The 26,408-nt window shown below is 36.7% G+C and overlaps 1 pseudogene; it reads left to right on the forward strand.

Annotated features, from left to right (window-relative positions):
- Positions 1–26,408, forward strand: part of LOC131298586 (uncharacterized) — a 38,665-nt pseudogene continuing 12,257 nt past the window's right edge.

The raw sequence follows: 26,408 nt of genomic DNA on the forward strand, positions 1-26,408 counted from the left end.
CGCAACCCCTTTCTCTCTCCTGCGATTTGTTAACGTTCCCCCCCTCACTCTCTACGATTTGAATTGCAGCGTAAAAGCAGTTCTCTCGCGTCTCCTCTCCTCTCCTCTCTCTCCACCGCTTTGGACTATCAATTGGTTATGTACGATCTCTATAACCCTAAATTTCTACTGTCTCTCTTTGCGTCATTAGTTTTCATAACTCCCAAATTTTAACGAAACGAACATTGCGCTCACCCAGCAACGAGAACAGCCAAGGCCAACGGTAAGAACACATTGAGTTGTCGGAGATATTACGTTGGGAGTTTTTGTGTAAACAGTAGATATTACGTTGAGAGTTTCTGTGTAAGGGTTTTTTTTCAAGTTGTCTACTCACAATCTGAAACCGCGAGGGGCCGTGTTTGTTAAACGGCGGCCGTGTTTGGTAAATTCAAAACCCCCAAATTTTGGATTCAAAATTCAAATATCTCTCTCTCTCTCTCTCTCTCTCTCTCTCGCTCTCTCTCTCTCTCTCTCTCTCTCTCTCTCTAATCGGGTAGGTTCACGACACATCACCTCCATCTCAGGACCTCCGTCTCTGGCGATGGCCCTCATCGTCGAACCCTTCTCCGGCGAGCAACCCAGTACTCTCTCTCTCTCCCTACACCCACCCACCAATGTCACCCTTTGTTTCTCCTATCTAACCCACCAAAGTTGGACACCACGAACCAATCGCCACAACTGACCTCGGCAGGTAATCGGATTCTTGATTTCCAACTCATCTAATCTTTGATTTTCTTGCCCTGTGCGTGATTTCGAACCCATCTAATTTGTGTATGATTGTATTTTGTATGCTCTTCAGGTGTGTTTTGTGTATCATAACAGAAGACTACAAAGTATTATATTTCCTCTGGTATTTTGTGCTGTCGGTTTTAGTTCTACATCAATTTTTCTTGAGCAAATAATTTTGTTCATTGTTTGGCAACCCTTAGCCAGTACAACGAAAGGCCTTGAAAGGCCAAACAACCACTACAGCTTGCAAAAGGGCAATAAAACAACGAAAGAAAAGGGCAGAAACATATTATCCTAGCTAAGAATCATTGAGTCCCATTGCCATACAGCAAGTTTGGTTCTTAGTAGGCAAAGGCATATTCCTCCAAGAACTCACATAGCTACCCACAAAATGAAGGACCCCAATCTGTTTTTTCGTTTGTTCATTATTAGGCAAACCATGTAGATTGCTTGATTGGTGTGGGAGAAAATCGTCGGCGTGAGCCATCTATTGCAGCAAACACCTCTCTTTTAGTCGTGTTCTTCCCCCAAAACCTCGATTATTCTTGGTTTGGGTTTATTGGTAGTTTTACTTCTTTATGTAGACGGGCAACTTGAATTGTGTTTTTTAATCCAAAGGTCAGATTGGGTCCCGTTTGATCAGAGAATTTCAGTGAATCTCATCAGACTCATTGATATGAGAGCTACCCAATCTGAAGTGTCTTATTCAATTGATTTGAGTTTGTATCCTTTTGACCTGACTTATTGTGACCAATAGCTTCATAGTTTTCTTTTTCTTTTTCTCGGTGTAATAAGGTTTCCAATTTTGTAATTTGCGGTTAGATTTACATGTCTAAGCACAACCAAATCTATGTAGTTCCCATGGCAATGGATTACACAGCTAATATTTATGTGCTTTGATAGGTCAACAATGCAAATACCATCAACATGGAGTTGCAGTATGATTGCATATTTAATACTAAGGTCAATTCAATTATGAGAATTGTTTGAGCAAATTAGCAATCTTTGAATGTTAGTCACTTTTCAAGTGGTGTTTTTTTTCCATTGTTCGTTTTTCAAATGAAAGTTACCGTTTGTTAAGAATATATGCATAATTGCTTGCTACTTGGTGGTCTTATGTTGTGCTGAAACTTCATTGGTCATAGATGATTTTCCTCCAATTCTCCAAACAAAATGGTTTATGAGACTGGCTCTAACGCTATTTTTATAAGAAATTGGGGCTATTAAGGTAGTTCGTGTTATGTCGAAAAGGGTGTTTTTGGCTAAGCGGTATAACGGGTTCAATCGCTTACAATTGGTTTCTACCCGCCATGAAAACCAGCGTCAAACGCATTCATGGTAGGTATCTCTTAACTTTTTTGTCTGTTGTACAAAATGATGGGTTTTGCATATAATTCCTTTTGGTATTCAATTAGTGTTGTTTCATTGATGTTTTGGTGTCAATTTTCAGTTTTTATTTTTACTTTCTCAAGGAAACTGAATGGGGTAAACTACCTCCTCTCTCTCTCTCTCTCTCTCCTGAATTTTCAAAGCATTCCAAGCTATGAAGCACCGACACCTCTAGAGGTCGAAGAATCGCAGTGTCAGGACACGGGGATACGGCGGGACACCTCGGAGATACGTACGGGACACGCCACGTGTCCCATATTTTAATATTAAATTTTGAGGGGGACACCGCTGGGGACACGACAGGGGCCAAACTGTAATTTTTTAAAAATTTTGGGGGCCAAACTGTAATTTTTGAAAAAAATTGGGGGTTAAACTGTAATTTTTTATAAAAAATTTGGGGCTAAATTATAATTTTTTTAAATTTCTGGGTGTTAAACTATAATTATTTATTTATAGATAAATAAATATACACGTGGCGTGTCCCCCGCTGTGTCCGTGTCCCCATTTTTTTAGAATTCCCGTGTCCCGGTGTCGGTTTCGGTATCCGTGTTAGTGCATCATAGATTCCAAGTGTTCGATTAAATGTATGTACCAATTTGTAGCCAATTTCTGAAACCCGTTTTCACCGTGACTAATTTGGAAGACTGTTTCTGGGAAAAAATGTCATTCAAAGACTTTCAATTGAGAGTTTGAGAAGCCTAATTCTACATTGAAATCTTGACCAAATTATGAGTCCCCTGCTGAAGTTTTCACCAATTAGGCTTTATTCAATGATAAAAGTGTTTCTAAATGGTCTAATGGCATATGGGTTTGTAGAGACTAATTCAACAAATCAATTGAAAAATGGGTACTCTCCTCACTTCAATTTAAGCCTTCTCATGTTCAACGGGGAAAAATGGGTGGATTGTCCTTACAGTAATTTCTTTTATATGTAGAAGTGTCACATATGCATTCATCAATTGTTTTGCAGTCATCAATTTGGATCCACTATGCTGCTCAAATATGTTCATTTAGGAGAGTTGTGAATTTTGATGAACTCAAGTTCACTCATTTTTTGGGGAGTTAATGAGGCCTTGTGTCTTTCCTCTAGTTCCTCATTGCCGGTGGATATCACCTGCTGTAACGGCCCCAACATGTTTGTTACATTCAACTCATTTATGAGTCTTCTAAGTGTTTGAATTCATTTTGCAGCTATAAGAATTTGAAAATTGCAATAGAGTCGGATCTCAAATCTCTCTCCCAGCCCATAATACTATGTGAGACTCTCTGTTCCACAACCAATGGGTATGTTTTTTACTCTTGCATTGAAAAAAAACTGAATGGCTGTATATATATTTTTTGTCCAAAGGTTTGTTAGAGAGTATCTGGATGTGGAATTATCCGTAAGAGGACTGTGATGTAGCTTTCCATTTGCTCAATCTCAATTGATTATTTTATTTAAACCAAATGGATTATGAATTAGTTGGTTATCAGTCACATGCGTCTTTGCTAAATAACTGCCATTTGCTAAAGGATATCTCCTGATTGGTTCAATAAGATTACTAGGTTGTCGTGCATTCTCTTCGATGGAGGTACTCCATTCCCATTGATACATGGACATTTAAAAAAGTAACGAGGAACAAGTTTGAAGGGGGTAAAGAATGGTGGTGGTATTGAACAAATTAAGGCATTGGAAGCCATCGCAATATAGCATTGGGGCCGTTAGAACTGTTATTTCGTGACCATCTCTTGACCTATGGATCTTAGAAGAATAGGAGGAAACTTTGCATACCCCCGACCAAATGTCAGATCCCTCTCTCTTTCTTCCCTACGATCTCCTCCTCCTCCTACTCCTCTCTCTCTATTCAAAATTTGAAATGCTGAGTAAGCACTGCTCTCTCTCTCTCTCTCTCTATATCAGAAATCCATCATCCATCGATAGAACAGAGAAACCCATCGTCCATTGACAGAACGGACCCATACAACACGTATGTAGATCTATTCGTGAGGTAAAAAGTCTCATACTTTTTTGGCTCCGGCTCCAGTTGAATTTCATCTTCACAAACGATCCTGTGATTTATGTTTCTTCTTTAGGTGCGTTTGGTGAAGGAAAGGTCTGGGCTACTGTATGGTTTGGACTACAATTTTTGCCATTGTTATATAGATTTTGATTTCTCCATCTCTCTATCTCTCTCTGCCCCACTACCGTGATTTCTATTTCTTCTTATTCAGATTTTATTGCATTCCATGTGTTTGTAAAAATGTCTCATACAAATGGAATTGAATGATTAAGGCTTTCTCGATCGGTTTTATACACTATCTTTTGTGGGCTACTTCAAACACATGCCTTTCATTTTTATTTGGTTATGCTTCATGATTGTTGATGTGTTAATGCACTCCAACTTATGCTTATTCTTGGATGCTCAATTAGGTGACTGTTGTTTGTTCATTCTGGTATATGGGATCTGTCATTTTTTGATATGTGTTCAGATTGCTAATTACTTAGCTGGTTGAATGATTGAGGGAAAAAAAAAACTTATTTTTGTATTTGGTTATTTGATTCATTGCAATATGTTGGTGCTAGCAAGTGTATTGATTTTGTTGCATTGCTATTCTGAGTCACAGTGTATTCATCTGTTGCCTTCATCGGGTTGAAAGTGGAAACCCAATGAAAACATATACGTGCATGTATTTCCGGACTGGTAACCCATTTAAATAGAGAACATTAAGGTCATTATGCTTTATTAGGTGAAAATAAGATAGAGAACCTTAAGCTTTCTTGATCTTTTAACTCTGCTTCTCACAAAGATGAGGCTTACTTCTTTAGGTTTTAGTTCTCCATTCCAGTCAATTGACTGTGTTTCTCACAAAGATGAGGCCTACTTCTTTAGCTTTCACCTCCAAAATTTGTTGGGGCTCTATTGGAAAAGGTGATCAAACTTTTTTTTTTTGAGGGCTTATCACAAGTTTCAATTTATTGATCTGTATGTCATTTTTTGTTGGTTCTCGGTTAAAGTTATTGATGGACTTCTTTAGCTTTCACCTCCAAAAATTTGTTGGGGCTCTATTGGAAAAAGTGATCAAACTTTTTTTTTTGAGGGCTTATCACGAGTTTCAATTTATTGATCTGTATGTCATTTTTTGTTGGTTCTCGGTTAAAGTTATTGATGGAACAATATTTTAGTAGAAATTTTATTTGAAGTGGTATCAAAGAATGAAGATTTTGTTCCTCTGTTTTGTTTTCTCAATCTCCTTTCCTACGTTGTTGTTAGGACTTTGCATATCAGTAGATGAAGTATACTTCTAGCCTTTCTTTCTTTTATGTAGGATAAATAAAGGTTAATTTATTTTTTATGGTCAAATGGCAGGTGTTCTTTATGTTGTACACTTTTTGCACGGCCATGGAGCATCATTTTATTCTTTGGTAGCAATCTTTCCAACCATTGCCTCCACCACCTCTATGCCGCTTCCTCTTCCTTTACTTATGGTTACAATTAGGTGGTTTAGGGCTGACAAGAAAACAGTGAGTATACCCTATGGCAATGTGGTTTTGAGTTTATGTGTGGGAGTGAGATTTGATTGAGAAATTTTTTTACCCTGTGGCATGGCAGTCTAGTTTTGAGTTTATGTATCAGTTTATTTTTTATTGTAGCTATATGGTAATCTGTGGTAATCTTACTGCAAGGCAGCTTATTTACTTTTTTAGAATCCGTTGATGCTGAGATTGGTCGATTGCCCCATCACGCCAAGACTCCATAAAAATGCTCTAAAGCTTCGGGCATATAGAGGGAGATGGGAGAGAATTTGAAAATAAAACTCCAAGTGGTTCGGGTAGTACAATCTAACTTATCATATACCCATCATGGAACTCCGATGGACTTCCCCAAACAAATTCAGTTCTTGCTTTGCAATATGAATTCATCATAATATGTTTTTAAGGTCAATTTATATTGTAGTTTGATTATTTCTTTCTCCTTTGTATTCATTTGAAAGAACACCTGTATGTCGAATGTGATCCGTGTAGTTGTAATTTCTAAATCCCAACAGTGGATCTTACATAAAAGGCCACCTAATTCTGATGATTAGTTGTTTTCTTCCTTTTTTGGACGTCAAGGAGAGGGTAAATTGTGCGGCAGTGCCACCAGTTAGAGGCTTCTATTTTCTTCACAAGGGACTAAAAGGATTTGTGCCCCAATCCCAATTTGAACCGGCCAATCAGGTAGTTCAAGTAGGTTAATCTTATATGTAGGCTTTGTTGGTTAAAACTAGATGGAATTATTCGTCATTCTATAGCTTTCTGGGTCCTCACGGCTTTCATTTGTGTATAACTGATTTATTTGGTAAATTTGAATGCTCTATGTGGCATATGAATTTGTCAATTAAAACCGTGAAAAAGGGTGATTGAAAGTTCAACAAGGCATCGGGCAAGTAAGTAGTTAGGTGATTTTTCTTTGACTGACATGGAATAACTTGCTGATTTTTAAGAAATCGGGGGACACGACATGTTGGCTCAAATTTATTAGGTATTGAGCTAAGAAAGAGAAAAGTACCTCAAACAGTGAAGCTCTTTTCGAAATTCAAATTTTGGTCTACTGACTTGTAATATGTTTTGTTTTCTAAATTCTAAAGTTTGATGGGACGTGATCTCCTGGATGGTCTGTGATTCTTTGGACTTCAAAAGGAAGGCACTAAGTATGACCCCAAATATAACTTGAGTCGTATTCATTGTTTTAATGGACTTGCTGATACAATGGAATCTGAGTTTTCTTTCTTACTTTCCCTTGGTCACCAATGGAGGGATTTTAGAAGCCGTAAAGTTTTGCATCGAAAAGCAAAATTCGAGTAGCTTTTAAATTGAAGTTTATGACTTATTTGGATTGTAATCTAGGAGAATTTATTACAAAAATGATAACAGAGAAAACCTCTGCCGATGCTGGATTTGGAACTTAAAAATGAAATCAATAGACCGTGTTATGTTTCTCCTTGAGTAAAATTACTAGAATTTTAATCGCAAAAGCTTGGAATGTGCTTCATAAAATGCTAGCTTAAACTTGGTAGTCTAGGTCTATGTCTCCCATGTGCTCGACTGGTCTAAGATGCGCATGGCATTTGTAATTCAGTAGTGCATTATGGGTGGAAAGTGCCTTTAGGAATTTAGTCAATGAAATTGCCCATATCTGAGATGCACATTGCATATGTGATTCAACATATGGGCAATTATTTAAGAAAAAATAATTACACACTCCTCGATAATTCATTTAGTCGTGTTCAAAAATATGTTGCGCCGTGCCTGCACGGGCAATTTCTAGTTCAAACATAATCTAGAAGGTTGGTCCATATAAATCTCCTAATCAATTTCTCCGTAAAAAAAGTGCATTCTTGACATCAAGTTGTCAATTTGTTAGATGCTGAGAGTCACTCACTAAAGCATTTTTTCCCTTGTGGGTGAACTAAAATAATCTCTCCTCTATTATCAAGAACTAAAGTATTCTCTATTGATGGATTTGGTCTGAGTTTTTTTCTTTTTCTTCTCTTTGAATCTATTTTCTTTGTAGAAGAAAAATAAATTAACGTTAGTGATAAAGAAATTAAGAAGAAAAAAATGTCTTTCTTATTGAATGTCATCCAATACAAGGATTGGTACTAAGGCCCAATTGTTACTAAATTTTTGTTTTGGTATTAATTTTGTTTTTTAATTTTTAATAGGTTCACAGTAAACTTTTTATAGTTGGTCATTTGTCTCAAGTAGGAGAATTTAAAATTAAAAAAAAATGTGACCTAAAGAAAAAAAGATTTCACTAAAGACCAAAGAATACCAACACAAATGTCCTTTTTAGTGTCATCTAATATGATTTTTTTCAACTCCGGTCTACGTTTTTATTCTTGTTTGACTCCTCTGGTCAAGAAGAATGCTTAACTCCAAAAATTACGATAATAAATTAAATGCAAAATTATAAAAAATGAAGGAATACACAAAAAATACTAGAGTGAAAGATTAGGAAGAAATCCGTTTTTGAATTATGTGATCCAATTGTAAGTTTTGTAGATACTCCATATCTGAGCCCATTTAATGGGATAAACGGCTCTTAAATATCAGCCTTTGGATCAAATGGTGGGTCTAGTAGCTTAGACTTCAATTATGAGCGGGATCAACGTAGCCTGTCATCGAAGAAAGCATAGGAGCTTCTGCCTTCTCTCTCCCTCTATTTTTTTTGATTGACCCTTCTCTCTCTGTTTTTTTTATCGTCTTCTATCTCTCTGTTTACAGAGGATAGGTAGTTTTCGGTTCAAGTTTGGGAAATATTTTTGCGGAATCGAGAGGTTTTGGTGGAGTCTCTGTTTGAATCGAAATTTGGGGGTGAAATTAGGGTTTTAGGTGTTTTGGTTCAGTCGATGAAATTATGGTTTTGAAGGTTGGTTTCTGTTGCTAATTAGATGACTTATGCTCAAAGGATGAAATTCGGAATGCCGACCCTTGAGCGGCGCAACAAGGCGGTGGGGAAGGGTATTGATTACTCATAGGAAGAGGAATGATGGGTATTACAATGTACCCATAAGAAGCTTCGATTGGACTCTTCATTTAGGAGTGGGGAATATTCCCTTTGTATTTGTAGAGTGTCATAGAAGAAAGGGTAGGAGCGCTCGGCTCTCTCTCTTACTGTTTACAAAGGATAGATAATTTTCGGTTCAAATTTGGGAAAGGTTTTTGCGGAATCGATAGGTTTGGTGGAGTCTTTGTTTGATTCAATATGTGGGGGTGAAATTAGGGTTTTGATGGTTGGTTTCCGTCGTTGATTATATGACTTATGGTCTGACACAATATAAATACATCTATTTCTATCGTACTTTTACAGATTTTTTGTACGTAATCTATTCTCAAGTTGAGTAAAACGTAGTTGTGGTTTATGCGACTTTGATCAACGATTTGATCCATGTGCGCTGGAAGTTAGCTTGAATCCAAGAAGAACGACATGTCTATACAAGTATTTTGTTTTCTACTTTTACTATTTCACATCTACTTGAACTTTTATCTGGCTATTCTCTCTTACTTTGAGCACTAAATACTTTTACACATTCAACTACTTTGGTGCATTTAATATGGTGTGTCATGCTTACATGAATTGTTCTCTGGTTAGTAGTTGTGGATTAGATGATGCTCCCTAGATTTTGGTTTGTTTCTTACACGTTGATTGATTTGTGAATTTGATGTTAAATTTCACTGGATCCAATTCGACTATGCTCTGTTTGCAATAGACATGGATTTTGGACGAAGAATGTCATGTTCAAACTTAACTGGAGTATTAGTTGGTTGGTAAATAGCGTATCTGTACAGTTTTTAAAATAATAACCTATATGTGGCTATGATATTTGCTCTAGCAAGAATTTTCTTGTCTTTCTTCACCCTTTCTAACAATTTTTCCCTTAGACAGAATTGGAACATCAGAACAAAATTCGCAGCAATTCTTTTTGATTGTGCATTGGCAACAAGTGGAATCAATGTATGGAGTATTCAACTAAACAAAGAAGGTATACTTCGACTTATGACTTATCCTTCATCGTTGCTCTTGGTTGAAACTAGATCACAAATGGCTAACTCATTTTTCGAGCTTTATCTTTGATTCTTCCTCTTTTCATCACTAAGGTATATGTTACATATAGCCCCGTTATGCATGTATGTATGGTGTTACTAGGCTCCTTTAAGTAGGGGAATGGCAAAAAAAAAAGCGAAGGGGAAAAATATCTTTTCAATTAAAGAATTTTATAGAAATATGAGAGTTCTTGCTTTCGAGTCTTTGCTAAGTCGAGCCTTTGATGTGGAGTCTTCTAAAGCCCAAAATGGTCGGCTGGCCTTGGCTTAGCAAAGCAGGCCAGAGCCCAACTCTTGGGAGTAGGCTAGATTGATACTGGGCGCTTGGTGGGAAAAAAAGAGTAAAAAGTACAAGAATTGATGTCAGAATTTTTCATTCATAAGGTGTCATTATGAGTCTCATCCATGAAGAAATAGGAATTCCTATCTATTCCAAACTTTCAGTTTCTTGCAAAAACAAAAGAAAATTGGGAGAAAAAGTACAATTTATATTTCAAATGCATCCATTTTCCCCACAATCTACTTAGATCGACTACTGAAACTTTTCAAAATCATTTCATGACCAATATGATGTTTGTGAGCATTTGAGGATTCGGTGAGAATGAGGATGGAGCAGGAAGCCATGAATCATTTGCAAGGTGCAATGGTGGAGACGAAAGCCAAAGGGGTAATTCAACAAAAAGAAGAAGTCTCGTAGCCAAGGCAAATGCATGGGAGAAATCAGCCATGGCTAAGCTTGTAAAATGGTACAAATTCATAGATATTTGGAATCCGAATTCTTTTCAGAATCTAGCCAACAAGCAACTCAATTGTCAGTTATACTTGGAGTGAATTTAGTAAACTTCTATCTAGAATTTGAACAAGGAGAGGCCTCATTGTGGAATGGGAGTTCGAGGCAGAGTGAGGATCTTCAACTACGCATGAAGGCTGTATGGGCTCTTTATTGGAAGCAGACTGCTGATGGAAGATTGGCAAGTTCGCGTAAATCTTCAATCAGTAAGTGTTTAGCCAATGTGATGCTCTCAGGTATGTAATATATATCATGCAGGCTCAATAAATTTAAACATATTTATGTGTCTTTGTATTATATGTACATGATATGAAGTGCTAGTCCACAGAGTTTAGCATCAATAGGTGAGAAATCTTCTAATATGCCCCTAAGATATACACGTATGCGAAATTGGTTTCTTCCATCATTGAAAGAAACAGAAACCATTGAGAGAAATGGTTGCTGATTCTGTTCATTGTTAGGTCAATGATGTCATAAATAAATGATGCTTGGGTTAGCAAAGTCCTTTGGCATAAATGTTTGAAAAAAGGCTCTATGTTCATTTTGACTGCGTAGATGTGGACATATGAAGTGCAGTTCTCTTTTCCTTTCTTAACTGGAGATATTCTTTTGCCTGATTCATTGAAGATGTTTTGAATGGAGTGACATCTGTGGTATAAATTTCCTGAATCAATATTTTTTGTAACCTCCAAAATAGAGTTTACTACAATAGATATTTAGGGGGGTGGATAACGATTCTGATATTCTATGCTTGTTCATAATTGAACTTCTGATGAGTAAATTGTTTCCAACAAATAGCGTGGCATAGAATGGTCTTTTCTTTCTTCTTACTATTAATGGCTGGCATCAATGGAGTGATCAACATGTTATTTTAACTTATAGAACTTCATTGTTTAATTGCGTAGATGCTCTAATTTTCTGAAGCACCAAAAAAGAAAATAATATAGATGCTCTCTCTCTCATCATTTGATCTGTTAGACTACATAGAGGGGGATTTATTTCTACTAATTGTTTGAGTATTCTTTTTAGATAGAATTAGAATAGGAAATTCATTCTTGTATATGCCGTTTTCATTATTTACGGGATGATTTACGAGAAAATGCTGCCAAATGCACCTGTCCAATGGCTTGAAAGTTTATACTTATTTTTTCCTCTCTTTCCCCCTATTTTCTAATTGCACAAGTTAGTGTCCCTTTATGTTGTGCCAGTAACAAACCAAAGAAGAAAAACTATTTATGTAAGCGGAGATATTTCTTGTGCAAAAGTAAATGCAAGCCACGAGCTTTTAGGAACTTAAATGTCTTTGCTTGCACAGTTTTTATATATGGTACTTATTTTAACTAGACTAAAAAATATGCTATTAGATATGCAATTTGATTTGGTTGTTTTGCAATTGGGGGCTTTGGTGCAATGTAAGAAAAATATGTTGGAGGGTTGAGCGAGTCAATTCTCAATTAGCTTAATGAAGACGTATATGATGAAATGTCCTTATTTAGAAAGTGTAGAGGATTACTTCCATGATTTCTTTGTTAAATTAGACTTTTACTTGCAAGAACTCTCTCTTTCTCTTGGCAGCATTAGAAATACAAAGGTCCTTTAAATGTGTCATCTATCTCTTAATTTCGTGAGAATTCTTGTCTAAGCTTAAATTTTATTTAAACTAAGCCCGAGATGATGAGGAATGATGGGTATTACAACGTACCCGTAAGGAGCTTCGATGGCATAGGCAACTGCGGCCTCGTGGGTTATTGTCACAACAAAGTATCCTATTTTGACAGTGAAGAAAGCCCAGGAAAGTCCAGTTGATGAACCCATCTCTCTCTATCTTGGTTGAGTTAGTGGATCTGATTTCTAGGATTTTTTAGATTTGATTTATGCATTAGTTTTAATGTGTCGTGTTCTTTGTACAATTTTGAAGACCGTGGGTGTCAAAATGCTTGCTGCACCGCATGTGTAACCAGGCCCCGGCGTTCGCAGCGTAGAGTTCTTGGGGTGCTTGACTGTTGTGTTGGTGGTTCCTTCTGCCCCAACGCTTATCTTGAATGAACTGATGGAATTTTTCTGATCTTGCGCCTACGCGCTAATTACATCTCCCTTGCTGCAGTTGGCCACCTGCTCGTTATAAGGGATTCCGGGCAACAGGTCGATGATTGTCAGACTCTTCATTCAGGAGTGGGGAATATTCTTTGTATTTGGAGCCCTACCGTATGGCCTGGCCTCACACCATGCTCTATAGTGAAGTTATTTCTCTCAATTCAAAGTCCCTTACAAATAAAGTAAAATGCCCCTTGCAAATAAAGTTTTCATGCTGCATCCTCGAGTCCATTCCTTGGATAGGTTGTTGGAGGAGTGCAGTTCCCAAACCAAGGGAAGGCTTCCGTGCGGTTAACATTAATCAACTAAGAAGCCCTTGTTGGACTTGATATTATTCTCCTCATGACATGATAAATAAAGAGACATACACAAACAACAAAATAAGATATAATATGGGTATAGGGATGAAATCCGAGGTTTATTGCTAGTATTAGCTGAGGCATAGATAACTTGTAGATGTTTGCAAAAGGCTAGTGCTGATGGAAGCCAAACAAAGATGCTTTTCCTCTGCTTAAAAAAAGTGTTTCTTAATCAACCTCCACAGCCATTCGTAATCAACTGCTAAAAGAAGGTGTTGGTGAATTGCTCAAATTTTGAAGTAAAGCTCAACCATTTGTCATGTTCTATAACTCGCTAGGTGTTACTTGGGTGGAAGAGGTGCCTAGGGCCGACTAGTTGGCGCTTGGAGATTAGTTGGTTTTTCTATATTTTGTTATGTGTCATTTATACATTTAGCGGAATTAAGGGTTCGACATGTGTTATGTATATATATTTTGTTTGAAGAACACGTAATCCCAAAATACTTTTAGAAAATCACTGCCTACCCGATTAATTGGTAATGTGGACTAATGTAAGAATGCCTAATTACCTCTAGACCCTAAAATCTAGGCATTGGGTGTCCGCTTAGGTCAACTTGTAGAACACTGACCTTTAGGCTCCGTTCAGTTGTCAGGAATGCCGCATAGAAAAGTTATTCTCAGGAAAAGTCAAGTTAGTGAAGTAAAGGAAAAAGAAATCTATTTTCCTATGAGTGTTCATTTGACAAATTTTTTTTGCAGGAAAACTAAAGTATAGTAGTTCATTTGTCGAGAAAATACACTTTTGAGAAACTTTTTTTATTTCTCATGGCTAAAAGTAACTTTGAGAGCTAATACATATCAGAAAATGTATTTTATCTAATGCAAAGCCTTAACATGAAGCTTAAAAAATAAGTAGATGATAACTAAATAAAAAAATGTTAAAACAACTATGCTTGATTAGTTGTTGATACAAAAACTCATTGATAAACTGATGATTGGTAAGTACGAAACAAAATTGAAGACTAATGATAAGATAAATAAATATTTCCAAAAAAAACCAATTACTAATTTTTTCCACAACAATTATCTCAGAAAGCACCACAGTAGTCGAAATTGTTGTTGCTCACGTAAATTCCAAAGTGCCTTTCTAAGAACCTAATTCATATTTTTTTGGTATTGGCGTCATTCCCTTTTTTTCTTACCCGCCAATTATTTTGGCCCCACAATGGAGAAAACTTTCCCGTGACGCAAAATCCTATGCTTTTGGCTGGATCACTTTTGCAAGAAAGTAAATCTTGCGGGAAAATTTAAGAACATGTTTCATACTACTTTCCTGGCAACTAAACACTACAAAAGTAATGGAAAATTTGATTTTCCCATCTTTTCCTGTACTTTCTTGACAAATGAACGGGGCCTTAGTGAGTTTAGGTGGATTTAAATGGGTACGATAGTCTACGTACTTGACTTTTTCTAGCAACTTTTTTGTCTTTGAATTTACGGTAATGGTGTCCTTTTGTTATCAACCTTTTAATGAAGATGAGATGCAATAAAATATCAAAGTAGGGATTTTTCACCTACATAAAGCAAAAGATAGTCATGTTTCATGCGTGGTTAGCTGCAGTTCACCTATATGTAATTATTTATGCTGAGGAATCAATTAATTATGTCAAGCATGGTGGTGGACGAGGGGGAGGTTAAGGGCTGGAGGGGATGGTGGTTGTTGCCCGTGGATGATGAGGGTATGTTCAGACTATTATTTGGTATAGAGAAAAAACAAACAAATAAATTGAGAAGTTATAGTGGGTGTAGAAGAAACACAGGACTTGAAAGGATTTGTTTGGGTTCAAGTAGTTCCGAGGAGGTAATGGAAACAAATTTGATAGTACAAAAGATGGAGTGAAATACTATGGAAACTATTATTGAGGTGGTACATTGGCATTCTTGTGAAATCAAGTTTTGGGTCTTCATTGTAATAACAATTTTCAGCTTTTCCTACCAGTATCAAGTTGTCAACTAATCTATGTTAATTGCTTTGTCATTATGCGGTTAACTTCAGTTTTAGCTATTTTATGACATTGCAGGACTAAAACCTTGCGAGTTATATGGGAAGTAAACGTGGAAGATAGACAAATTTTCTCACCTATTAACCAGAGAAAACTTCGCAGTAATGCATTTGATGTTGGCGGCTACAAATGATATGTAGAACCTGCATTTGGTTTTTGTTGATAGCAACATTTTTAGTCTACACGTTTAGTTCACTTTTACTATTATGGTGGTTCCTTATTATTTGGGACGGATTCTTGAAATGCAGTGTTTTATACTTTGGCTGCACCATTCGTTTTCCTCCTTGTAGATTCATGTCGATGCACACTTGGCATGAGCATGTATGAGCCTCTTGGGTTGGCTTGAACCTACTATGGTTTGAAGTTCTTGACCTATGGATTGGTCTAATTTATAAATGACATGATTATATGATTTCCTTATTGTACTTGTTGGGAAAGGGATATTTTCTGGATTTTGATCAACTAGAAAAATAATTTAGCAATTGGTTCCGTATAACTCGTACAAGTTTAACCTCATGTGTTGTGAGTTTGTGATAACTGCCTTACATTTGGGATGTCTGATTAGTCTGTTAGTAACGTTATGTCTTTTAGTTGCAAATGATTGGCTGAAATCAAACTTTGTCAAAAACTATTTTCTATTTCTAGTAAATAGTTTTTATTTGTTTCAAAACTAATTTTAGAAAAACTATTTCTATTATTTACAGTTTTTTGTAGTTTGAAAAGATAATATGATAAGTTTTGGTTATCCAATTTTGAATATGCCATTGTATACATCTACATTGCTAACCTTAGCAATTTTTTAAATGAATAATCAAAAGCTCATGTAGCAACTTTTGGTTATCAATTTTTGATTATAGCAGTGTGGATACCTTTAGTCTTTTGTTTAGAGATGTTTTTTGTCCTTGAATGAAAGTTTTTTTTTTTTTGGTCTTTTTTCTCTTGAGTGTAATCTGTCGGGGAACAAAAAGAAAGATAAGTTACCAAAGTGTTCCTAAAAGTTCTTTTGGTTTCATTATTTTCTACTAATATATAATGCTTTTGATTTATTTGACCATTGTTTGCCTTGAAGATTTAACTAAATTAAATGAAATGTGACTTTCGCAGTTTTGTGTTCATTCTTCTATGTAATATGAAGAACAACTGTATAGACTAGTTTGATCCCATTCGTCAGTCACCACCAACGAAAATGACGAAACGGAAAAAGGAGGCTTGTTCCCGTTTCCAAAATAAGTACTTAAGAAATAAGTACCTATTTTCAATCTAAAAAAGAATAAGCTTAATGAAATAAAAAAATATGTAATATGGATCTTATTTGATAAATCTTGATGAGATCTTTTGAACAATGAAAAAAAATTAAAAAATTATTTTTGTAAATATATTATTTTTAAGTTTAAAAATTAAAAATAAGTATTTATTTCTTAAGAAGGGAAAGTGGAACGGGGGTAATCAGAAAAACAAAAAACCCATAATAAGTTTCTTTCTATTGAAATTAAATTTCCTTTCTATTACTCACCGTACGTTAAGGTAATAATGTTAACTATGGTTAAATTGGTAGGACCTGATAATTAGAGATGACCAATAAGAATGAGGGTAATGTTCACCTCCATTTAATGAGGGTAAACAAAATATGACTCCTCATTCATTAGTATCTTGTATAATCTTTTGCTTTTCTTTATCAGAATTGTTTTTTTATGGAGGGCTCTGGAAACTAAGTTTTACGGAGCCAAATATCGCGCGCCCAAAATTGTTCTAGACGGTCTTGATTGAAAATCAATTTTGACCACTTGAAAAGCATATCTCAATTATTGATTGCCGAAATGGACGGCCGGGATTGTGCGGAGTTCACGGTTCGTCCGTGAATAAGTGTCTCTCTTTCTTTATTTTGTTGTAGCCTATGATTTTAAACCTAAACCGTACACGTGCTATAGCAACGGTAAAACAAAGTTCAACCTGAACAGTGAGGAGCGCTGACAAGGCTTGCAAACTCTCTCTCTCTCTCTCTCCATGTTCAAGCCGCACCACCGTCCCCTCTCTCTCTCGTTACATGTATTGTTCAAACTAGGGTATAAGATTTATGTTTCCTTTGACTATAGAAATCCCTGTTTGTTTCCACTCGTTGAACGAACACAACGAAGTAAAACCCTAGCTGCAGTTCTGAATCGTCAATACACATGCACAAAAATAGAAACGGTGATTCATAGTGGGGGAGAGAGAAACTAAGATCTGCAGAGAAGACATGTGATTTGTCTCTTGATCGAACCTTCAAGCCTCAATTCAGCATCTCCATCTATCATCGACTATCTAATCACCATCTTCGCAGACCCATCGATTCAGGTAAACACATGAACAAAACATTTATTCGCTCGTACCCGATGTCGTCCCCATAGTTTCCCAACACTGTCCCCAAATATTGCATCGTACCCGGTATGGCAAACCGTAATGGGTTGTACCGTATGCGTACCGGTACCTTGTACACATGCGGCAACTTTTTTCGGCGTACCCGTGCTTCATAGGTAGTTGGTTTTTGTTGTATAAATTTTCCCTAATATCTAAGCCTACAAGAAAAATTTAAAACAAGAGGGCAACGTTATGAATGTAGGTATGGAGCAACAACACGAATTGGGATTTCCAGGTTTGATTTTTTTTCATCTCAAAGGCTAGGACTTTCTATTCCCTTGAAATTCTATTCCGTATTTTGATTTTTGAAGATTTTGGTTTCGTGTCAAATGCTGGGCCGTTCTCTCCATGATTGATTCTATTCAGTTATGTGATTCTTCTTGTTGAATGTTTGTTCATTTTTGTTTTGTTTGCTGTACATCAAATTTGGCTAGGAATTATGAAAGTTTTTTGTTAATAATGATGGGTTTTTGGTGACGTTCTGTTCCAGTGTTTTGGTTTCGTTGTCATATACCTCTCATTTGTTTGATGTGGGAAAATTTTAGTAAACGATGGTCCTTCACCTCTTCCTCATAATATTTTTGCGCTCTGATGAAGGATGGATCTAGAATATGTTGGACGGATCAACTAAAGTTAGTGGATAACCAAATAAACAAGAGTAAGTGACACAAATGGCTTCATCTACAGAACTGTTTCCGGCAAAGAATGATCGGAGTCTTCATACTAGAATTAAAGGAAAATGTTATCATACTAGAATTAAAGGATGTGTTATGCTTTTTCAAACTACCAAAACAACCACAACATTGGAAGAAACCCTAATCTGTTCTCAAATGCAATTTTTAAAGGAAAAGGTTATCATACTAGAATTAAAGATGTGTTATGCTTTGTCAAACAACCAAAACAACCACAACATTGGAAGAAACCCTAATCTGTTCTTGATTTTCCGTTATCTATTTGGGGATCCATTTTCCTCATGCAATTTTTAAACGAAAAGGTTATCTGGAAAGCAATTGAAAATGAATTGTTTTTGATGTTTTGCTATGTTAGTCTTTGTTTCGATAGATCTTAGAATAATAAAAGAATGTGCAACTCAAGTTTTTTGTATCACGCAAGTCAAGTTTATTGATATGGGCATAATAGATGAGTGAATATGCATCCTGTTTGGATATGGCACCCTATTGGATACGACAATCAGTTGTACCCACGAAATGGTGTTGTCCCAAGCGCTAAAAGGTGATCTAATTTTTTACGCTCTTGTTGTTTGACCAGAAAATAAATAAAGCCCTTTTTGTTTCACCTAAATTGCGAATTGGATGTACTGTAACATATGTTTAAAACTGAGAAATTTATCTTCATATTTCACGGTGTGTTTTATGGTAGGATTAGAGCAAAATTATCCTTCTAAGCTCCATTTTAATAGTTTCCATTATTTTTGTTGTTTTTCCCTAATTTCTATTTTACTCACATCACAAGGGATTATGTGTTCCTTTTTATGCTATGGTGGGTTATATGTCTGTGTGCCAACATGTTGGAATTTAGCATTTAAGTTAACCTTCAATTTGATGGCAGCCGTACCTAAAACTCCTGGTGCTGATTTCGATTCTCTAGACAATTCTCCCCCCCCCCCCCCCCCCCCCCCCCCAAGTTTGGGTCTAACTTGGGTCCTTGGGAAGATTACTTCAGATATCAAAATAATTTATCAGGTTTTTCTATTATCTTGAATGGTTGTATTCACATTTGGTCTTGTGAAATTGTCCTCACTTGACTATTTCATTCTAACTTCTACCACTGGGGCTTTAACTCATTGCATTATGCTGCTGATATGATAGGATGTCAATCCTTTGATGAATAATTGGAACTATAGAGATGTGCTAATAGGAAATTGTTAAGGTGATAAAGTTATTTCCACCAATCTAGGCCTTATGGTCTTTTAATTCTCATTTGCACACTTATTGGAAGCTGAATGAGTTTAAGTTGCAAGCAATGTATCTGGTTTCACTATTCTATTATGTTGTGCTTCTTTCATTTGAATATCTTTGATGTAGGTATGGCTCAGTAAAAATATTTTTGAAGTACAATATTTTTTCCCCTACGATCTGTATGTAAATTCTTGATGTATCTATGCATGTGTTAGGTACTCTACTGCAATTGATATGAATGATTTGGCTTGGGACTTGGGATTGCTTGTGGACCCATGTAGATCTGAGCGTCAACCTTTCTGTCATGCACATATGAATCCCTTTAGCCTTTTATTTACATATGTTTTGCTACTTTTTTTTTTTATTGTTTTTAATGAACATGTATGTAATACCCCATTTAAACAACTCAATATTTAAAGAAATTCACTATTTTTGATAACTTTTAGTGTGTTGTTATAGTTGTGCATAATGAGACAAATATGGTAGACTAGGAAAGTTCACGTGGAACTCTTTTCTAGTTTGCACTGTGTGTGCATGTTAATAAGGGATATGCATGAGTAGATTGGAGAAAGACAAGACTTTGAACAAAACAAAGTATCTAAAGGTGGACAAGTGTTGTGCATGTGTGCATACGTATCTAATAAAAGAGTTTAATTAAGGGATGTGAAGAATTAGTTTTGGATGGGTGTCCTCTCTGGGTTCATCTTGGTGTCTCTATGTTTTGTATAAAAGAAGAGAAAGTAATTGAAATTGGGAGGATGGATGGGCTGGTTTTTAGAGAGAGGAAGAAGCCGAGAAATGGAAGCGATCAATTAACGGATTAACGGGTTTTTGTCCTCGGTCATGTATTCTTTTGTAGGCTTTTCCTAGACAAGCAGCTCCTAGCACAACAGTTTCTGTGCCACAGCATCTCCTGACATCCGGCCAAGGGTGTGAGCCCAATGTGGACAAGCCACAAATCCTCACGGCATAGCCAAAAGGGTGAGTTGAGTTTTATAAGAAAATTCTCATAGAGAAATTTAATTAATAATTTGTATTGGTTTATACTTGTTGAATGATGAATGTGATGGTGGGCCATCTGACTGAAATCTGGCCTCACTTGGTTTTTTCTCTGCATTTTGCTGTTTCTCAAGGTAAACCTCACTACTTTGCATTTACAACTTTGCTTCTCTTTTACAGTTGCGTAGGGAAAGAATAGCTGAAAGGATGAGGGCTTTGCAAGAAGTTATTCCGAGCTGCAACAAGGTCCGCGTTACTCTCTAATTGCAAAATGTGTACTCGTCTTTCGAATTTTATTTCTCCTGCTGTTTTATTCGGATCATCAGAACCTGCATTTAAATTATGTTTTCATTTAACCATGAAAGTGTTCATCTTTTCTTCAACCTCATAGAAGATTCTGGCCTGAATTGGCATACAAGTACTTCAAATTTTTGACATTTCTAGTTGTGGATTTTGATTTCTTTGGCCCAAGTGGTCATTGTTTATCTTGGAAAATAGTGGACATCCTTCCCTTTTCTCTCCCTTTTTTATTATTGCATCTTTTGAGTAACTTGTTTTACTTTTTTCCATAATGTCATGTCACGTATAGTATTATAAGAATTGAAAGCCTTGTGTGTAGAGTGCTAGTTTGCGGATATTACAGCTATTAGTTTAGATAGGTTATGGCAGCATTGATAATTGTAAGCATCCAGTTGAGTTTGGTTCTTATTAGAGATGAAAGTTCAGAAATTGAGTTGTACCTTGAGGTTGTCAACAACAATGTATCAGTGATATGGATATATAGCCAAAGATGCAGTTGCAAGTTTTAAATGCTTTCTTCCTCCATCTATTTTGACATTCAATTTTGTTTTTCAATGGCAGCTTCCCTGATAAGAGAGGACTTGAAGAAGAAGTTTTTTTTTTGACGATTTCCAAGAAGCTTCTCACCAGCTAAAGTTGGTTAGGGTCTCTCTCTTCTGCCCTTTTTTTGCCTTACTAGTTCAAGCTTTGAAGGACTGTTTGTTTGATTGGATATGAGCATCACATTGGACTACTTATCCAAGGGAACTGCATGTCTAATGTTAGATAAAATTTGGATTGAATATGCATCGGATATATAATTCCACAAAGTATTGTATATCACTATTGATTCAATGGGACGACATATCCGATTTAACCCGAGTATGGAGGTTGCAACTTTATTTGTGACTTGATTATGTTATCTGGCTACCTGCCTTCGTACATCTTTTCATCAAACGCTTGGGCCTGGTGCCAGCCAGATCATCGTTGTGAGCCTGTGATGATGAATTATTTTTCTCTACTGTCTCCAACTATTCAATGCATTTTCTAGCAGAGTAATGGCTTAATGTGGTATTCAAACTGAATCAATCACACTTTTGTAGAGGACCATCCAACAAGAAAATTCCATAGACATTTTTTTATTTATTTAGGTAGGAGTTTCATTTGTGAACAGGATATGAGGCATTTGAAGGACTATGTCAAGACCAAGAAGAAACAATTGCCTAGCTCCGAAGTTCAAAATTCGTTGCGGCAAGAGGTATAGAACTCATATGTCAATCCATGGTTTATATGTTTCGTTAGTTGTTACACTCAAATCCAAAAAATTTAGATTCAGTGTGTGGTACAAGTGTGGACGCCTCCCCGAAGGGGCATCACCACATAGTGATCATTGCTACATGTTTTATTATTTGTAAACCGAAATCGTGGATATTTCCATGGCTAGGAATATCACCACACGGCAACGGTTACATATGATAGAGTCGCCACTTAGTTTTAAGAAAACTAAGAAAATAGGTAGAGATTCTGAAATCGGAAGCCAAAAGTACGGTGAGGGGAAGGTGTTAGGCACCCCTCTCCGCCCAGCTACAAGGTTGGCCCATAATTGTTCAACATAAACTTAATTATTATTTTATTTGATTCCACACATAAAACTTGTTTTTAGCCATGAAATATTTAATAAGTGATTCAGGACAGAAAATAAATCACACAGGATAGGGGAAGGGACGCCATGCAGAATAAGATAGAAAACAGTAGAAAAATAAACTGTCCCAGCAAATTGATCTGTCACCCGGAGAATAGATTTGCCGGCCAGTAGATCATGCTGGTTTAATGTATCGGCCGAATAATCAGAGTCTCACCGATGTTCTTCTTCACGCCAGAACAAAAAAATTAATTAGGCGGGAAATAAGGATTTAAACAACGAAACAAAAATTAAAGATTACCAAAGGCCTTGTGGCCTTCCCACCTTGATCCCTTAAAGATTGGATTGCTCAGATTGAAGTTGATTGTAGTGATTGACTTCACACAAACCCTAGAACTAAGTGGGTTCTTTGGGGATTTGATCTCTCGGATGCGGCTGCTCACAGGAAGTTAGGGGTTTAGTAGAGGATGTATGAGAGGTGGATTTGGCAGAGTATGGAGGTAAGAGACAGACTATGCTTAGAGAATTTGGGTATAAAAGTTGTATGTAATGTATGAAGCCCTAAGGTTAAACCCCTTTATATAGGGCACGAGAATCAATGTAGACTGTAGGATTTAGAGGTTTGGATATGGAAAACTAGGTCACTGAGGTTGATTTCGTGCTTACGAAGTAAATTCAATCGGTTTAGGGATTTTCGCGAGCTGCTCCTGATTTCTAGTGAATCAATCTGTCGGTCTGCAGATCGATCCGTCGATCTCCAAATCGATTTGTCGGCCTCCAAATCAATTTTCTTTTAGAGTTTTTCTGAAACTCAGACAAATCGATCTATCGGCCTTCAAATCGATCTGCCTACCTCCAAATCGATTTTCCTTAAAAGCTGGATTTTAGGCTATTTGGGCTTTTTAGCTCTGGATTGGGCTTTATAAGGGGCTAAAAGGCCCACAAAGCTCATTGGGCTTAGGTGAAGTCAACCACGACAATTAGAAACATGGTCATCATCGGGATCGTCCCCCAAGGTGGGACCCGAAATACTTGTTAAGCCAAATTGGGGTGTCTACAACAAGAACATGTCAATATCAAAGCACAATGTTTCAAAAGATGCATAATTGGTTCATGTTCTTGCTCATGGCATGAGTAGGTCCTGTCTTGCGATAGGCATTGAATCTCGGGTAATGTTGTTGTAATTTTGATCACAATTCTGTGCAGATTCTACAGCTTAAAAAGAGATTGCAAGATCAAGTTGTCGTTCGCTGTGCCTTAGAAAAAGGACTAGGGTATCAGTTCCTCTCATGATGTCACAAATGAAACCTCAATTCCTAAGGTAGTTGCTTCTTGTCTTAATCTAACTAAAGTTCCCCCTCCAACCCCCTCCCCTACATATTGAGACTATCTTTTGCCTTTATTTCTTATGAAAATTGTAAAGTACGTAGCTTAAATATATCTTTAACTCATCTGTATCAATTTTAGGCTGTTATATCTTCCCTATCAATTATTTTCCACATACTAAGACATAGAAACAAATTTTTTACATTTCAAACGGTTTTAAAAAATTCTTGGCTCTTCTATCTTTGCGAGATTTCTATTTAGTGTTTGAGACTTATGTTCACTTGTTTTTGCTTTCCACCGGTACTTCTTTCTGATTGAATTGAAAGAGTTGTTTTATTTGACTCCAGAGAGCGACAGAACTGATTAAAGAAATTGCCATATTGGAGCTTGAAGTTGGGCATTTGGAGCAGTATCTTCCCTCATTGAATCGGAAAGCATTTGATCAACAAACTCCCCCATCTCTGTCAATGAAAGATGAAAGACTGAAGTCAACATTGACCATCCCAAGGGGAAAACATCTACTCATTTCAAGATCTGGCATCGCAACAAAGAGGGAAATTGCAACTTTTCAAGCTACATTTCAGTAGCTTGCCAACCCATGGAATGAATTCAGTGATATAGGTGAAGAGAAGGGAACAGAAACGGATGATCACTGCTGCCAATCTTCACTATCTAACCGTTCAGTTCTCCCCACTAGAACTTCTCCTCTAGCTGAGTCTCTGGGTAAAGCTGTCCGTGCCTGTCATTCTCAACCTTTGTCTATGATGGTGGTAACCTAAGCTTAATCATCTAAACTTGCAAATTTCAATCTATGAGTTTGTTTCTTTCATTGTCACAGCGTGAGGGAGTATTACCTTCATTGATGAAACAAACTGCATGTTGTATATGGTCTTTCCCTTTGTTTTCGCTAAGGATCCACATAATTTAAGAAGCGTGGACTCCAAAACACTAGGCACAGTAATGTTGTAAAATGCTGACAAAAACAGTTCTTTTAATCAAGCTGGGGAACGAAATAAATGATAGTCACTGTATGAGGAGATGAAAACAACAAAGCCACTCAGATAAGCATCTATGAACCAAGCATCCAAGGACATTGTGCAAGCTCCATCTTATGCAAATTGTATTTTGACCTCTCGAAGTGTCCCAGATATCCATCTTGAAAATGTGGTAAAACAATTATTTGAGCGTGTCCAACATGTATCAAGGAGGAATGCCCAAATGCGTCCATGTCCCAAACGTCTCGGACATAGATTTGTGAAACTGATAATAAAACTGATTGAAAAGGAGACTAATCCTTGTAAATGATGTATATCAAATTTATGGATTATGACTTCTGTTATGCTCAGAATGCATCTTCAAATGTGATCAGTTTGGCAGAGCATCTTGGCACATGTATTTCAGACCACATTCTAGAGACACCTAACAGGATTTCTGAAGATATGATCAAATGCATGGCGGCCATATACTGCAAACTCGCAGACCCACCTTTGACGAGTCATGGTCTCTCATCTCCCAGTTCATCATTGTCATCAATGAGCGCATTCTCTCCACAAGAACAATGTGATAGTTGGAGTCCAGGGTTCAGAAAAATATTCTTATTTTGATGTACGGTTAGATAATCCTTTCCATGTGGAAGGACTAGAGGAGTTCAACGGGCCATACAACACAATGGTTGAAGTGGCATCTATATGTAGAGATCAGAAATTGGGTGAAGTTGAGTACATGTTACAAGATTATAGGTGAGCCTTATGACATGTTTTGCAAAAAAGTCATCAGTGGGGTATCTTTGAATTAAGCCAACATAATTCTAAATCCCCTGTTTATATCAATTTCACATTGGCTAATTGAGTTGTTTTGTGATAAGTCACTTATTTGTCAGTTAGAGGAAGTAGATCCCAGGAAGATGAAACACGAGGAGAAGCTAGCATTCTGGATCAACATACACAACATGTTGGTGATGCATGTATTGAATCTTATTAACTTTAAACTTTGTATGTTAGTCTGCTTTGTGGACTTCCATCTCTGCTTTGACCGTAGTACAATGTACTTTTCCTCTTCTATCTGAACAGACATTTTTGGCTTATGGGACTCCACAAAACAATGTGAAGAGAGTCTTTCTACTCATGAAAGTAAGTAGTACCTCAATGGTTTCGACAAAGGAATATTAAGTCCATATTTTAGTTTTCTTACACTTAATTACTTAGTTTAATTCAGACGTGGGTGCCAACCTCTATAAGATTTCCAATGGTCTCTTGGCATCATTGGTGCCCTTCACCGACACTGGACGACTCTCTTTGGTGTTTCTCTTTTATATGAACTTCCAAGCCAATTGTGATCCATAGCAATCAGGTAGACCATAGACTTTGTTATTTGAGAGTATTATGATATTTATGCATAGATAGCATACATTTTACACCACTATTACCCCCACGAGCACCCATAGTTACGTATTCCCTCATACCAGATCTGGAATGTTGTAGTTTGCCATTACTTATCTTGACTTCGTACAGCCATATAATACTGTCTACCAATATGATTCTTGGACATACAATTACGGCTATGGCATTTGAAATATCTTGCTGGTGAGGATTTTGTGTACTCAATTTGCTATTTGTTTGTATTATGGTAGTTGAACTTTGAAAGACCTAAGAGGAAAAACTAGACTTAAACTGACTATTAGTAACATTAATGTTTTCAGTTCTACAAACCTTTTGTGCATACGTGATATGATATTGAGCTTTTAACTCAAGTGCTTATACTCCTAGGTTTCTCGGGGAGGTTTGGGGTTTGAGCTTACGAAGAATAGTCAAATGCCCGATCGTGGTAATCTAGCTTATTAACATACTAACATCGAATTGGTTACGTAAAATGAAAAG

Source organism: Rhododendron vialii, chromosome 8a (genome assembly GCF_030253575.1).
Source record: "Rhododendron vialii isolate Sample 1 chromosome 8a, ASM3025357v1".
NCBI classification, from domain to species: Eukaryota; Viridiplantae; Streptophyta; class Magnoliopsida; order Ericales; family Ericaceae; genus Rhododendron; species Rhododendron vialii.